This window comes from Hemiscyllium ocellatum, chromosome 13 (assembly GCF_020745735.1).
Source record: "Hemiscyllium ocellatum isolate sHemOce1 chromosome 13, sHemOce1.pat.X.cur, whole genome shotgun sequence".
Classification (NCBI taxonomy): Eukaryota; Metazoa; Chordata; class Chondrichthyes; order Orectolobiformes; family Hemiscylliidae; genus Hemiscyllium; species Hemiscyllium ocellatum.
The window spans coordinates 12759723-12775215 of record NC_083413.1 but is presented as its reverse complement, the minus strand read 5'-3'; the positions used below and the strand labels follow the sequence as shown (position 1 = coordinate 12775215).

The 15493-nt window shown below is 43.2% G+C and overlaps 1 protein-coding gene across 2 annotated transcripts in view; it reads right to left on the bottom strand.

Annotated features, from left to right (window-relative positions):
• Window positions 1-13175, bottom strand: part of rnf13 (ring finger protein 13) — a 257872-nt gene extending 244697 nt beyond the window's left edge. For both annotated transcript variants that reach the window (XM_060834542.1, XM_060834541.1), the window contains exon 1: window positions 13037-13175. The gene's annotated coding sequence lies outside the window, so the exon portion shown is untranslated. The remainder of the gene's footprint in view (window positions 1-13036) is intronic.
• Between the last annotated feature and the right edge of the window lie 2318 nt (window positions 13176-15493).

The following is a 15493-nucleotide window of genomic DNA, read 5'->3' as shown; positions in this document are numbered from 1 at the left end:
CGGCTTATTTGCAAGATTCAAGGTAAAAATACTACCGTAGGACTCAAGCACATATTAGGTATAAGAATTTTAGTTAAATATTGCAGGGGCCTTTTTGGCATCAAGATTCACTTGGTAAAGTAACCATAGGCCATACTACATTTACAAAATAGGCTATTCTGATCATTGCGTTTGCTCTACCAGTCAACGAGGTCATGGTTGATCTGATAATCCTCAGCTCCACTCTCCTCCCATTTCCACATATCCCTCGATTCCCTTACTGATTAAAAATCTAACTATTGCAGTTTTGAAAATACTTAACAACACAACCTCAACAACACTGTGGTAAAGAATTCCACAGACTCAATATTCAGAAAAAATTTCATTTGTTTTACAATGTGCAACCCCTTATTCTGAGATTATGCACTCTGGTCCTAGACTACTCCCACAAGGTGAAACCACCTCTCCACATCCACCCTGTCAAGTCAAGGAATCTTGTATGTTTCAATAAGGTCACCTCTCATTCTTCTCTCTTCCAATGAGTAAAGCCTTACCAACTATCTTCTAAGACAGTCCTCCTATACCTGGTATTAGCTGAGAGATCTTTCTTTGGACTGCTTCCAATACGGTATGTCTTTCCTTACAAGATGGTTTACAGTATTCCACTTATTATCTGATTTGTAACTTGTACAATTTCAGCAAAACCTCCCCACTTTTCTAAAATCGAATCGAACCCGGGTCCGTGGCACTGAGGCATCAGTGCTAACCAATGAGCCACTGTGGTGCCCCCTTACAGTCCATTCCCTTTGAAGTAAAGGCCAAAATTCTATTTGCATTCCCTACGACCTGAATTTGGGTGCTAATGTTTCATGATTAATGCACAAGGACTCCCACAAATCCCTCTGCAGCTTTCTGCAGTCTTCACAAATAATATTCAGCTCTTCTATTCTTCCTTCCAAAATGCATAACCTCATATTACATTCTATCTGCGAGGTTTTTGCCCAGGTATTGGAAACCCAAGCCCCATTATTCCTGGGTTGTCTCAAATGTTGAAAAATTAAATCAATTCCTTTGCATTCCCCAACTTGCCTCTGGTGGACTCAGGTTTTCAGAAAACACTGAACAGAGTTCTGTGCTTAACATTAAATACTATTTACTACATCTATGCCCGAAATGTCGATTCTCCTGCTCCTCGGATGCTGCCTGGCCTGCTGTGTTTTTCCAGCATCACATTTTTCAACTACATCTAAAATCAAGGCAAGCCAAGAGTATGAACGATCAACATAGAACTCTCCTAGCTGAAACTCCTACTCCTTCACATGCAGACAGACAAACATTATGGAGGAGGAAAAAATTCAGGCAAGACAATTCAGAACCAGTCCACAGATTTCAATGAGCTGTCCCTCATGCATCTTTTAAAATTGTCTCATTTCCATGTTATATCCAGATCCTTTCAGTTCATTGCTGAAGGGGCAGGAAGGTTGTGCATTACTTCATCTTCCATTCACAATTAGAACCAAGAGTTCATTGCAAATGATGGGAGAGAATAACCAGCTATCTTCAAGCTTATGGTTATGTCACTACACAAAGAGAAATTCTCTTATACAGTCTGGAGACCATCTGCATTATTCACATACAAGTGGCCAAAGTTGTCATCATGCTGATGAATCCTAGCCTCCACAACTGGTACCAATCGAAAAACTCAATCAAAATTTACTCTGAAAACACCCATAATGTCACTAGACTTCCAAAGATTTTTGTCCACTGTTTGAACAAAGCAACAATGCAAGCACAATTGAGTTTCAGTAGCTTGAAAGTGCAGCAGCTTGTTCCACTGTTCTTGGTTTACAGCAATATCCTTTTCCCATTTTGATTCACATTTGAAAATTTTAAAAGATGGTCTTTTACATTGAAATTTTTAGCCAAAGAGATCCCCATGAGTCACAACAAAGACCTGAGTTTCCAACACTATGTAAATGTACATGCTATTTTAAAATAAACAATAATTCCCTGTTGGTTAGTGCCACAATGGACTAGCACAGTAATGCACTAACCAGCAATGATAGAGGATTCAAACAATTCTCCCACTCCAGATACCAACTACTGCCAAATTAAAGGCATCAGGTGAGAATAAAATGCAACAGATTTGAGACGTTTTCTCCAATTTGTGCTGTGTTCTAAGCAATTACAAAAGGTAGATGTGGATCAGCTAATGAAGGCACATGCACAGCATAAAGAATCTACAGGAATAGTCTGAGAACAGAATAACAAACACCAATAACTCGACAAAAATACTTCAATATGACAGGAAGCAAGCATTGCAGTAATGTTTACTGGCCATTTTCATGGCCTTGCCAAAGTTCCTCCTTTCAAGTTATCAAGCAATCCTTAAGTTTCTATTCTCTACAAACAAACAGTCCATGAGCCAAAACAGCAGCCAGCAGCACTAGTCTTTTATTAATTGTCTTGCTAAATGAGTACTAATCTCATCTGAAATTGTAGGTTCTAAGAATTTGCCCATAGTTAATTGACCAGTCAACAACATTTCAAAAGTTATCCAACCATTTGTTCACAAATGAGTGGCATCTCCAGTCTCATAACAGAAGTTCATGTTATTGGAGCATATTAAAATTGTAGGTAGAGCCTCATCTGTTTCTATTCTAATTTGTTTCAACAGGCATATGCGTGCTATTAGTGCAGTGACCTATATTTTAAACAACAAATTCCTATCCAGTTCGTTCAATTAAATATTCCTTGACTCTTCGGGTTCAGCTAGATTCTCATTTCCACTTCGAATTGAAAAAAAACTGAACCATTTGTTTCATCCTGAGGGACAGGATATATTTGTATTTGGAAAGGCAAGAACTGATTCGGGATAGTCAACGTGCTTTGTGTGGGAGAAATCATGTCTCACAAACTTGATTGTGTTTTTTGAAGTAACAAAGAGGATTGACGACGGCAGAGCAGTGGACGTGATCTATATAGACTTCAGTTCGACAAGGTTCCTCATGGGAGACTGGTTAGCAAGGTTAGATCTCACTGAATAGAGAGAACTAGCCATTTGAATACAGAGGTATTCAAAGGAAGAAGAGAGAGGGTGGTGGTGGAGGGTTGTTTTTCAGACTGGAGGCCTGTGACCAGCGGAGTGCCACAAGGATCAGTGCTGGGTCCAGTATTTTTTGTCATTTACATAAATGATTTGTATGTGAGCATAAAAGAGGTATAGTTAGTAAGTTTGCAAACAGAGAAGAGAGTTACCTCGGATTACAACAACATCTTGATTAGATGGGTCAATGGGCTGAGAAGTGACAGATGGAGTTTAATTTAGATAAATGCAAGTTGCTGCATTTTAAGCAAATCAGAGCAGGACTTGTATACTTTTTTTTAAAAAGATATTTTTATTAGAAATTTAATATTTTGACAGATTTACAAAAATAAACAGAACTTTCAAGCACAAACATTAATATAAAAATAGATCTTAAATATATAATCATCAAAATTCAAAGGAATGATACTAAAGAAGAAAGAAAAACAATGAAACTCAGTTAACTACTAATCTAATCCACAATTATCCAGAGTGTATAGTTGAGTCACTTACATCCTTCAAACAAGAGAAAATGTTCTCTAATACACTCATAACAGTATAATAAAAAGGAAACTATTTCCAAACAATAAGAACAAAAAAAATAAAACATGTTTGAATGGAGAAGGACTTGTACACTTAATGACAAGGTCCTAGGGAGTATTACTGAACAAAGACTCTGGAGTGCAGGTTCATAGTTCCTTGAAAGTGGAGTCGCAGGAAGTTTGGATTGTGAGCCTAGTAGGGAAAGACAGTAGAGCAACAATGGCAGGGGTTTCTGGGTGTCATTGAGGACACAGTACAGAGGTTCATCCCAAAGAGAACTTATTATGAGGATGAGGATGAGGATGAGACAGCCATGGCTGACAAAGGAGGTCAGGAAGTGTATCATAGAAAAAGAGAGCCTATAAAGTGGCCAAGACCACTGGGAAATCAGAAGATTGGGAAGACTACAAAAAAAATGTTGACAAAGATAGAAATAAGAAAGGAGAGGATCAAATATGAAGGTAAGCTAGCCAAAATTATTAGAAATGATAGTAAAAGTTTCTTTCAATAGATAAGAAACAAACCAGAGGCAAAAGTAGAAATTGAGCCTCTCCAAATTGATGCAGGAAGGCTAGTGATGGGAGATGAGGAAATAGCTGAAGAACTTATTAAAACTGTCAGTCTTCACAGTGAAAGACATGAGTAATATCCCAACAATTAAGGAGAGTCAAGGAACAGAGTTGAGTATGGTAGTCATTACAAAGGAAAAAGTACTTAAAAGCTAAAAAGGTCCAAAAATTGATAAATCTCCTGGTCCTGATGGGCTACATCCTAAGAGTTCTGAGGGAAGAGGCTGAAGAAATAGCAGAGGCATTGGTTGTAATCTTTCAAGAATCACTGGAGTCAGGGAAAGTCCCAGATGATTGGAAAATCACTGTTGAAACCCCCTCGTTTAAAGAGAGGATGAAGACAAAACATGGAAAATTATAGGCCAATTAGCCAAACCACAGTTGCAGGTAAAATTCCAGAATCCATCATTAAGGATGAGATTTCTAAATTGTTGGAAATGCAGGGTCAGATTAAAACAAGACAGCATAGATTCAGTAAGGGGAGGTCGTGCCTGACAAACCTGTTAGAATGCTGTGAAGAGGTAACAAGTAGGTTAGACCAGGGAAACGCGGTGGATGTTATCGAACTATCCCAAAAGGCCTTCGATAAGGTGCCTCATGGGAGACTGCTGAGTAAGGTGAGGGCCAATGGTGATCGAGTTGGGCTAAGCATGGGTTGAGGATTGGCTATCTGACAGAAGGCAGAGTGTTAGGATAAGAGATTCTTTTTCAGAATGGCAGCTGGTGACAAGGGGTGTGAGGGTTCAGTGTTGAGGCCGCAGCTGTTCACTTTATATATTAATGATCTGGCTGAGGGGACTGGGGGCATTCTGGTGAAGTTCAATGATACGAAGTTAGGCAGACAGGCAGATAGTTCTGAGGAGATGGGAGGCTACAGAAAGATTAAGACAGTTTAGGAGAGTAGTTCAAGAAATAGTTAATGAAGTTCAATGTAAACAAATGCGGGGTCTTGCACTTTGGAAAAACGAATACAGGGACGGGACTATTTTCTAAACAGTGAGAAAATTCATAAAGCCAAAGTACAAAGGGATTTGAGTGTGCTAGGCCAGAATTCTCTAAAGGTTGACATGCAGTTCGAGTCTGTGGTTGAGAAAGTAAATGTAATTTTGTCGTTTATCTCAAGATCGTTGGAATGTAAGAGCAGTGTTGTGCTACTGAGACTTTATAAAGGTCTGGTTAGGTCCCATTTAGAATACTGTTTCCAGTTTTGGGCCCCACATCTCAGGAACGACATACTGGCACTGGAGTGTATCCAGGAGAAAGTGAGGACTGCAGATGCTGGAAAAGCGCAGCAGGTCAGGCAGCATCCAAGGATCAGGAGAATCAAAGTTTTGGGCATGAGCCCTTCTTCAGGAATGACTGAAGGGCTCATGCCCGAAACGCTGATTCTCCTGCTCCTTGGATGCTGCCTGACCTGCTGCGCTTTTCCAGCAACACACTTTCAGCACTGGAGTGTATCCAGCAGAGATTCGCACAGATGATCCTGGGAATGGTAGGCCTAACATATGATGAACAGCTGAGGATCCTGGGATTGTATTCATTAGAGTTTAGAAGATTATGGGGAGATCTAATAGAAACCTATAAGATAATGCATGGCTCAGAAAGGGTGGACGCTGAAAATTTGTTTCCATCAGGCAGGGATACTGGAACATATGGGTAGAGCCTTAGAATTAGAGGGGGTCAATTTAAAACGGAAATGAGGAGACATTTCTGCAGCCAGAGTATGGTGGGCCAGTGGAACTCATTGCCATGGAGCCTAGTGGAGGCCGGGACTTTAAATGCCTTCAAGGCAGAGATTGATAAATTCTTGATCTCGCGAGGAATCAAGGGATACTGAGAGTGCGCGTTGAAATGCGCATCAGCCATGATTGAATGGCAGAGTGGACACGACGAGCCGAATGGCCTTACTTCCACTCCTAAGTCTTATGAAGGCAGCGTTTGGTATGCTTTCCTTTATTGGTCAGAGTATTCAGTCCAGGAGGTGGGAGGTCATGTTGTGGCTGCACAGGACATTGGTTTCGCCACTGCTGGAATATTGCGTGCAATTCTGGCCTCCTACCTTTTGAAAGGATGTTGCGAAACTTGAAAGGGTTCAGAAAAGATTTACTAAGATATTGTCATGGTTGGAGGATTTGAGCTATAGGGAGAGGTTGAATAGGCTGGAGCAGTTTTCCCTGGAGCATCGGAGGCTGAGGGGTGATCTTATAGAGGTCTGTAAAATCATGAAGGGCACGGATAGCACAAATAGACAAAGTCCCTTCCCTGGGGTGGGGGGGTCCAGAACTAGAGAGCATAGATTTAGGATGAGAGGGAAAAGATATATTAAAAAAAACCTAAGTGGCAACTTTATCACACAGAGGGTGGTACGTGTATGGAATGAGCTGCTAGAGGAAGTGGTGGAGGCTAGTACGATTGCAACATTTAAAAGGCATCTGGATAGGTGTATGACTAGCCAGGCTTGAGGAAAATGGGCCAGATGCTGCCGATGGGACCAGATTGGGTTAGGATATCTGGCCGGCGTGGATGAGTTGGACCGAAGGGTCTGCTTCGGTGCTGTACATCTCTATGACTATCTACCACCATTATATCTTTATTCTACAAATAAATTCTCTCCAGTATTCCGGTGCTGGTGCTATCGTTTTATTTTCAAAATGCATCCATGAGATGTGGTGTTGCTGGCTTGGCCAGCATTCACTGCCCATCCCTAGTTGCCCTTCAGAAGGTGGGTGAGCTGCATTCTTGAACCACTGTGTGAAAAGACACATGACATGTGGATGAGAATGTCAGAATTTTGATACATTGGCATGTTCGTTCAACGCTTTTATAACAACGGTTTCCTTTCAGTCTTTTCCTAATATTCCATTTATTCTTCCAATCTCCATCTTCACCTTCCCACTACAAGTTTCACATTAATGATCTTAACAATCGAACAAATATTTGGCAATACAGAACTTGAGTACAGTGTCAAAGCTTTTTGTTTTGCACTCACCAAGACAACTCAAAATTTGAGCGTAATAGGAATTTTTAGGTTTTTTTATTCATCCGAGGGAAGAGGCATCACTGGCTGGCCAGCATTTATTTCCCTTCCCTAGTTACCCTTGAGAAGGTGGTGGTGAGCTACATTCTTGAAATGCTACAGTCCACATACTGTGGGTTGATCATAATGCCATTAGGGAGGGAATTCCAGGCTTTTTACCCAGCAGTGAAGGAAAACAAAATTTATTCTGTATTAGAGGAGTGCACAAATTGATTGTTGAATCATTGTATTGATAAGAGATATTACCATACAGAACACACCAACTAGATAATAGCCTCAATGGGGAGATGCCAGTATTGGACTGGGGTAGACAAAGTTAAAAATCACAACATCAAATTACAGTCCAACAGTTTTATTTGGAAGTACAAGCTTTGAGAGCACTGCTCCTTCATCAGTTAGCTAGTGGGGCAGGATCATAGGACACAATTTATAGTAAAAGATCAAAGTGTCATACAATTGATGAGACGTATTAAACAAACAATCTTAGATTGCTAAGCTTTTAATCACTTAGAACAAGTTGCAGGCTCTTATTCAAAGTGATTAACTTAACAGCAATCTAGGTTTGTTCAAGAAGGAGCAGCACTCAAAGCTTGTATTTCCAAACCAAATAAACCTGTTGGACTATAACCTGGTGTTGAGATTTTTAAACAAGATGATAACTGACAGTTAACTGCCAAGCTTTGTTTAAACATTAAAATCTGACAGGTTTCTTGATTCATATTCAGGCAATAAACTAATTGGCAATATCTTAGTGGTATTAAGTCAAATCCAGTAGCCATCTGAGATTATCAATTTTGGGGGACTGGTTTTCAACCCAGTGCCCAACTTCAAACACTGACCCCCAAGGACCCAAACATACTTTTACCCAAGTCACTTATTTCAACATGAACCTTTGGTTGCTAGCATGCACAACCCTGATGTTTGCTCAAAGATCAATTCAAAATTCAAAGCCATCATTATGAATAGTCATTTAAATCCCTGGCCACCACCATATTTTTCCAACTCCACCCATCTGTTCCTTAGTTTCACAATATTATCAGAACCAACCTGCCTGCCTCATTTTTGTCTAACACTTGGTTTCTACTGGGACAGTAACATTAGACAAAAGGTTCTCTGCATGAAGAGACCAGAGCCCCTTGGGCACCCCGAAAGAAGATCACCAACTCCACTTTTACATTATCTCAATTGCCTACATTCCAGCAAAGTACCACCTGGAAATCATCATCCTCATTGTCCATTATTTGCTTAAAAACAGAACTCTTACAACTACAGTCACCCTGGTTTCAAATAAACTAACTTTGAATTTGATGAGAAACCAAACAACTGGATAGAAAGTTCCTCCTTCCACTGACTGCAGAATTAAGAGGTAGGAGAAATAACTGGAGTTAGAACAATCCTTCAGAAGTGAAGCTGGGAAGCTTTTGCTTCTATGCAAAAAGGAAAAGCAATGGGTGGAACTCTATTTAGCCATGGGATGTGAGCATGACAGACTATTTGTTGCCAATCCTTAGTCGCCCTTAATGTGGTGATGGCAAATTGATTTCTTGAACTACCACACTCCAGTTGATTTAGGCAGATCTATAATGCTTTTAGGGAAATAGTTCCAGGATTTTCTGACAGCAACACTGAAGAAATGGTGATGCGTTTCCAGACCAGGAATGGCATAATTTCTATGAACTGCAGTTGATGTTAGTTTAATTGTTGATTTTAAACTCTAGATTAATAGCACACACAAAACTTGTAGTAGACCATATGGCACTTTGGGCTTGCTCCTCAATTCAATAACACGGTATAACTTCCACATTATCCATGTTTCTATTCTATCCTAACCTTAGACTCTACTTGATTTTTTTTTACATTCGGTCACAGGATGTGGGCATCTCTGGCTAGGTAGGCATTAATTGCCCAGAGGGAAGTGTCAATCATATTGTTGCAGGTCGAAAGTCGCATGGGAGCCAGATCAAGTAATGGCAGTAGTTGCCTTCCCTACAAGCCATTAACAAACCAGATAGGTTTTCCTGACAATCAAGTGTTTCATGAACATCATTAGAACACCTTAATTCCAGATTCTTTATTGAATTCAAATTCCACCATCTGCAATGGCAGAATTTGAACCCATTAGCTGAGTTTCTGGATTCGTAGTCTGGTTATAGTAGTAAGACTAAACCATTGTTTCCCAATATATAGATTTCACAAATCCATCTCAGCTCAAATATACTTGAGCGCATCCAATATTCTCTAGAATGGAGAATTCCAAAGATCCATAAACACTTCAGTCCTCAGAAGCTGACCCCTTGAGATTATCACCACAATTTGAGACTCTAACCAGGGTTACCAGAACTTTGGCATCAACTGTTACAAGTCTCTAAAATCCAAGCTCTAACAAGCTCACCTCTTATTGTTAAATCTAATGAACCTGTGCTCATTCTATTTAAATGTGACGCCTTTGCACAGTTCTCCCATCCAAAGATCAACCTGGTGAATCTGTCATGCTTCAAGGGCAAGGATAACCTCTCAGGAGGTAGTGATGGAAACAGTACAAAATATTCCAGAGATGTTACACTAAAACATTCTATAATCCAGTCCATTTGTAATGACATCATCTGTAGCTCACTCCTTGCTGTACCCTGTTAAGGGTCTGATTTGATACATGAACATCGAAATTCACTGCATTTATTCATCATTTACTTTTAAAACAACTTGTTTATCAAGCGATGTAGAATAAAATGAGTTACAGAGATCATATCAGCCATGGCCTCAATAAACAACTAAAAAGCATACTTTGTTCCTATGTTACAACTATTCATCATGGCCCACACATCACAAGCCAAATACATCAAGAGGCTCCCTGCACTGTCAACACTGTTGAACAACAGTAGGTAGTGTTCATTCGAACTCCCACTAGTGCCAACTGTTTCTATTCACTTTGCACAGCTAGTTTCTTGCTCAATCTCATGGCTGAGAGAACGATCAGAACGGCTCTTTCATAAAGAAAGAATTTCCTACTTCTACTTCCAAACAGCTCATGGCTAAGGCATCACATGATCATAAAATTCTCCAACTAAAATGATGTAATTAAATAGATGGTCACAACGTGTATCTACATCACTCCCTCCAAAAAAGTACCTTGCTGTAAAGTTCAAATTTACACCATTTTAACAGGAAAGAACATTAGCAGGAAAGAGACTGCAAAGACAGGAACTAATCACCAATAACTTATTATTGAACACCTTAGCCTCAAATTTCTGAAGTACCTCCCAAAAGGGAAGTACCTGCAATTGTCATCACCACTATAATGCAGCCAGATGCAAAAGCCAATTACTGCATCCCAAGAAAACCAATTGAAAATATTTGTTTTTATCTTGCACTGCTCTCAGCTAAACTCAAATGAAATCTTAAATGCCCAAGTGAGATGTGAGCCTCTAATTGTACAGTAGCTGTGCCCCTAGTTCTGAGCCAGAAGGCCCAGGCTTAAGTCTCATCAAGTCCCATCCACTGCAGAGATGTCAGAACATCTTTAAAATGATTAGAAAATATAAATCCAGGTGAGAAAGGGCTCCTGACGTGCAATGATAATATTCCTATCTCTGGGCCAGGAAGATTGCATACAAGTCCCACTTGTTCAAAAAAAGTGTAATAGCATCTCTGAACAAGTCTTAGTACACTATTACCCAAAAGATGAAATTGCTTCCCTGAAGTGCTAATCTAGATTTTTTTAAAAAACTAGCAATAAAGTAACGCGTAAAAGACAGGATGCACCGAGTAAAAGGATGAGGGTAGCATTTCAAGAGAAATTTAGATTAGATTATTTACCATGTGGAAACAGGCTCTTTGGCCCAACAAGTCCACGCCAACCCTCCAAAGAGCAACCCACCCAGACCCATTCCCCTAACACTACAGGCAATTGAGCATGGCCAATTCACCTAACCTGCACATTTTTGGGCTGTGGGAGGAAATCAGAGCACCTGGAAGAAACTCACGCAGAGACAGGGACAATGTGCAAACTCAACACAGTTGCCTGAGGTGGGAATTGAACCCAAGTCTCTAGTGCTGTGAGGCAGCAGTGCTAACCACTGTGCCACCATGCCGTCCAAAGGGACTTGTGAAAGAAGTGAAAGAAACATTTTTAGGACTACGAACTAAAAAATGCAGCTGAGTGGGATCAGTTAGTAATTCGCTCCAAGTATCAATTATCTAATATGATTCAGTAATACCAGTTAATTAAACAGAAAAGAAACAGGAAGCAAAGTTATTCCAACTAAAAACTAAACTCCTTTAAACCTTCAATGCTTCAGGTGCACTGGTTATTTCAAAGTGATAGACATTTTTATGAAACTAAGATTCTGTGACTTAGTGCTTATTTATAAAATTAATCAAGTTATCAAAACAGCAACATTAAACACTAACTCCAACTAATTAAAGCACGACACACCTTAGAGCTGCAGCAGTGGCCTCTGTGTGCGAGGCAATATTTGTCCTTCACCTACAATTGCTAAAACAGAATGTCATTTCCCTCATTGCAACTTGTTGTGCATTGACTATCTAAAATCACTTCATTGGCTGCACAACACTTTGGGACAAGTTCATTCTTAAGTGCTTATTGCTTGTGAATCCAAAAAGTCTTACATCATGGTTTCATGTTCCCTCAACCTCTCTTCCCCACATCATCTTGCTACATTATAGAATTATAACTTTCAAGTTTAATGCACATTACAATTTCTTCTCCTAATTGTTGCAGGTCCTGATCATATCAGGGTCAACCAGCAACTGTAGGTGCAAATAGGGGCAATTATGGCAAATACCTATGACAAGACAACTCTACAGATGCTGACTTGCAAATTGAAGATGGTTTTGTTTCTCTCCCTTTGTTTAAAACATTAGACTTCAATTATCTGCTTGCACAAAATGGAGATGTGGCTGGTCTGACAAGTTAGCAGGTAGATAAAAGGCTACAGTTGAGGTGAGGTATCTAACCTGGAACGCACAGCAGACAAGGCTACATGCAAGCTTAGAAATAGATTGAGAGTGTGTGTGAGAGAGAGAGATCTTTAGTCGACACAGTTTTCACGAGCATTGAACGACTTAGTCATTAGGATAGAGCACTTAATGTTTTCGGAATCGTTTAGTTCTTGGAAGAGTTGGCTTTGAGAAATAAAAGTAATTTGGTTATCATTCAGCAGATCCATTGGATAAAATACTTCAATTGTAGCCGTACGACATGGAATGTTACGGCAATGTCAGTTACTGCGGACAGCACAAAATCACATTATTTTTAACCCGAGTCTATTTGCCCATTTTATTTCGTTTCGTGCGCCTTATTGCTGCTAATAAATCCAAACGAACAAGTCAATCGAAAAGTAAATATTTGCCATACAAGCGAGCATTGTGGCCATTGCTATTTTATAAACAGACATGTAAACGACAGGACAATGTTTTTGTAAACAATACAAGTGTTACAAAAAAAAAATCAGGGAGGGAGGTGGAGAAACGTTCTGAAGAAGGCAAGCCACGGTCTGAAGATTAAAATAAGAAGTTTTGTTTTAAGAAAGAAATGGTGATTGCTGAACGAAGGAGAATGAGATGGAGAGGGAGGCCAGGCTCACTCCACGACCCAAAACAATCAAACAAGCACAGTTTTACATCCAGTGAGCCGGAACCAAGGTCCCTATTTTCCTTGGGTTGGGTAAAAGGCCGCTGAACGAGGCTGCTTTAGGTCGGGGCCTGGTGGACGGCACTGAGCCTCGCCCTGCACCACAACTACCAACCCCACACCCACCTCCCCCCGACCCGTAAACAAGTGCCCAGCCACCGCTCCCTCTTTACCTGTTACTACTAGAAGCTCTCTGATCCGAACTGAACAGCAGATAATGATGAAGAGGCGAGGGCGGACCCAAGACACATGAGTGTGGCAGTGAGAAAAAAAACAGCGGAGCTCACGTCGCCCGAGAAACCGCACTGATCCCGCCCCCAGGCCCAACCGTCAATCACTGCACCGGACACGCCCCCCCAGGACCGGCTGTCGGTCACCGCACTGATCCCGCCCCCAGGCCCAACCGTCAATCACTGCACCGGACACGCCCCCCAGGACTGGCTGTCGGTCACCGCACTGATCCCGCCCGCAAGCCCAACCGTCAATCACTGCACCGGACACGCCCCCCAGGACTGGCTGTCGGTCACCGCACTGATCCCGTCCCCAGGCCCAACCGTCAATCACTGCACCGGACACGCCCCCCCAGGACTGGCTGCCGGTCACCGCACTGATCCCGCCCCCAGGCCCAACCGTCAATCACTGCACCGGACACGCCCCCCAGGACTGGCTGCCAGTCACCGCACTGATCCCGCCCCCAGGCCCAACCGTCAATCACTGCACCGGACACGCCCCCCAGGACTGGCTGTCGGTCACCGCACTGATCCCGCCCCCAGGCCCAACCGTCAATCACTGCACCGGACACGCCCCCCAGGACTGGCTGCCGGTCACCGCACTGATCCCGCCCCCAGGCCCAACCGTCAATCACTGCACCGGACACGCCCCCCAGGACTGGCTGCCAGTCACCGCACTGATCCCGCCCCCAGGCCCAACCGTCAATCACTGCATCGGACACGCCCCCCCAGGACTGGCTGTCGGTCACCGCACTGATCCCGCCCTAGGCCCATTGGTCAACCCCGCACTGACCACGCCCCCAGGATCGGATGTCAATCACCGCGCTGACCCCGCCCCAGGCCCAACCGTCAAACACAGCACCGGACACGCCCCCCAGGACTGGCCGTCAATCACCGCGCTGACCCCCCGCATCAGGCCCAACCGCCAATCATTGCACCGGACGCGCCCACCGCACCCCGGATTGGTTGTCAATCACCCGCACTGATCCCGCCCCAGGCCCAACCGTCAATCACAGCACTGGACCCGCCCCCAGGACTGGCTGTCAATTATCCACTGATCCCGCCCTCGCCATGGGTTAACCCAGCACTGACCACGCCTCCAGGACTGCAGTCAATCACCGCACTGACACCGACACCAAGATCGGCTGTCAATCAACACACTGACACCCTAGCCCGAGGCCCAGCGCTCAATAACCGCACTGACCCTGCCCCGGGCCCAATGCTCAATCACCGCACTGACCCTGCCCCTCGGCACAGCTGTCAATCACCGCACAGACGCCCCGTCCCAGGCCTTGCTGTCAATCACCGCGGGACCCCGCCCCCAGGCCCAGCTGCTAATCACCAGGGGATCCGGCCCCGTGACGAGTCGTCACCCATCACAGCTCGGCCCAACCAGGTCCTGATGTCAATCACCAGTTGGTCCCGCCCCCCAGAGCCCTGCTGCCAATCAGCCCACGGGTCCTGCCGGTCAATCATAACGGCTCCGCCCCTGGACTCGCATATCAATTAGCGCAAGGACCCACCCCGGATTTCATCTGTCAACGGGTGCTGGCCCCGCCTTAAGGGCACAGCTGTCAATCAGCGCGGAGCCCCGCCCTAGGCACTGCTGCCAGGTGGATACAGAGCTGGCTGGAAGGACAGAGTCAAAAAGTGTGGCGCTGGAAAAGCACAGTCAGGCAGCATCTGAGGAGCAGGTTCCGGGCATCATTCTTGATGAAGAGCTTATGCTCTAAACATGGACTCTCCTGCTCCTTGGATGCTCCCTGACCTGCTGTGCTTTTCCAGCACCATACTTTTTGACTCTGACCTCCAGCATCTACTGTCCACCTACAGGACAGAAGGTGGGTGTTGGAGGGTTGCCTTTCAGACTGGAGACCTGTGACCAGTGGTTGTGCCACAAGGATCGCTGCTGGGTCCAACTATGTTTCGTCATTTACATAAATGATTTGGATGTGTTGGAGAAATTAGCCCAATAAAGCACAGATCACACCAGATTGGGTGAAATTGACGAGCTGTCCATGTAGCTGGAAGAGAGGTTGACTAGGCTGATACAGAACTGACAGTCTGTGCAGGTAGATCAACGGTTCTCTTCCCTGAGCGGAGAATCAAGCCAGTTTTTTAATAGGAATATTGTATAATGATGCTAATTGAAAATAGGGAAATACAATGGTCTTGATTAGCAAGTAATCCAGTTACGATGGTGATAATCGCAAGGCAGTTATCAGAAGGATGTCCTGAATGATAGATACAATGAAGCATCCTAGCAGTATCAAACAGTTTTTAATGGGATCAGGAGATTCCAGTTCTCTTTGAGGATAGGTGAGAATGTCCCTTTCCTTGGCATTGAGGTGTTACCATTGTTTCTCTCCTGTGAGCAAGGTATTCTGGTGCTGCTCTGTC